Source organism: Nanorana parkeri, unplaced genomic scaffold (assembly GCF_000935625.1).
Source record: "Nanorana parkeri isolate BGI_ZX_2015 unplaced genomic scaffold, ASM93562v1 scaffold1135, whole genome shotgun sequence".
Taxonomy (NCBI): Eukaryota; Metazoa; Chordata; class Amphibia; order Anura; family Dicroglossidae; genus Nanorana; species Nanorana parkeri.
In genome coordinates this window covers 239,533-241,498 of record NW_017307403.1, presented here as the reverse complement: position 1 = coordinate 241,498, position 1,966 = coordinate 239,533, and positions in this window count along the sequence as shown.

Genomic DNA, 1,966 nt, shown 5'->3' with positions numbered 1-1,966 from the left:
CTGAACAGTGCCTGTTTGTACCCTTGTTAATGGACCAGACTTCCTCAGGAGCTCCTGGGCTCCGTGTCAAATGCCATGCTGCCCTGCCATGTGGGCTGCTCAAGAACAGTAAAAGGTACATGCCTTCTTTACCCACTTGCTTCCTTCTTGTCTGTTTTTGCAACCCTACGAGTTTACGTTAAAGCCCATTTGTCATTGTTCTTCGGGCCCCACAATTTCCTGAATCTAGAAGGAAAAGTTGTTTCAGATGGGCTCTTCTAAAAATAAGTTTTTCATATGTGTCAGTTGTAAGCCATATGTAAAAAAGAAACTAGGATGCAGGTTGTCTTTCCATCCATGTTTAGATAAAAGAAGGTCTATAACATATCAGTTCAATTTCACTTCCATCTCTAAAGGTGCCCATACACCTTACGACCATCGCAAGACTTTTTTCTTGCGATGGTCGTAAGCTTATTAAAAGCTCGTACGATCTGCCCATCGTGGACAGGCAGATCGTACTTGCGATCATCGAAAGCCCGCCCCGCTGAGGGGCGGGCTTCCGATGACCGCAATGCAGAACGGGCAGTGTGCGTGTGCGCACACCGTTCCGCAGCTGTCGAACGAGCAGGCTAGAAACCCGCCAACAATTGTACGATTCTCGGCGGGTTTTCGAGCATGCTGGATCAACAAAAGACGTGCGACCGTACAGTAAAAACGGTCGCCCGTCTTCGTTCACACTGCTCGATTCTCGTACGATCGCGGGATTTCCCGCGATTCTCGTACGAGAATCGAGTAGTGTATGGGCACCTTAAGATTAGGGGTGTCTTTCCACGTAGTTTGACCCAGTTCCTCAGCATAATATGCCAAGAATTTTTCAATTGCTCCTTCTCAACCACTGGTACCCTTCAGAATACTAAAAATAGCTGTTAGGACAGCAGAAGGGATAATAATATGAAATATTAATCCGTTGTGTATCTATTGTTTAATATAAGAGAGATGTTATTGTTTTAATATAATAAATGAAAAAGTTACTTTTTTGGAATTTGTCACTGTTGTGTTGTTTTTCTTCCCTTGAATAATTTCATGCCTGGTAAATGTAATCATGCAACTAACTTTTAAAAGAGTTTCCAAAAGTCACGTTACAGACACAGGTTTAGTTCTGCTCAAAGTACACCTGCCATGAGCAAAATATGGAGGCTGCCGTATTTGAGAATTTTGCTTTTGAAAATGTTAGGTCCATGGCTATCATGCTATAGTGCTTTCTGAGTCACTGATCTGGAACAAGTATAAAGATAAAGGAATCCTGACACTAATTTATAGTATGCTTGTTCTGGGTCTCGACTCAAAATTAATAAAACTGGCCATACACCTATAGATTCTCTGCAGATTTTCTATGGTCAGATGGAAAAAGTGCAACAGATTCCTCCATCTACACTTAACTGTGTGGATGGATGAATCTGCCACTGGGCCAAGCTTTAGTATCTTGCAAGTCGGCCCCGCTGGCTGTCAAAATACCTGAACAATCTGATTGGATGCAGGCATTGTTCAGGTATTTTGAGAGCCAGCGGGGGCCGACTAGCAAGATAATAAAGCCCAGTGGGAGATTCCTCCATCCACACAGTTTAGTGTAGATGGGGGAATCTGTGCACTTTTTCCATCTGACCACAGAAAACCTGCAGAGACTCTATAGGTGTATGGCCATCTTAAGCCAGCCAACAAGGCAATTGACATTTTCAGAAGGAAGCCAGCATGGGTAGGGCCCCATGCTTTTCCTGTGAAATGTGTATACTTAGGGTATTTCTAGTTAAACAGATTGTTGGCCACTGCACTTGCCTCCTCCATGAGACCTGCTGCTGCTCCCATTTTAGGTTTGTGACTGCAAAACTGAAATATAACACAATTGTATGTATGTATGTATATGTATGTGTGTGTGTGTGTATGTGTGTGTGTATATATATATATATATATATATATGTGTATATATACT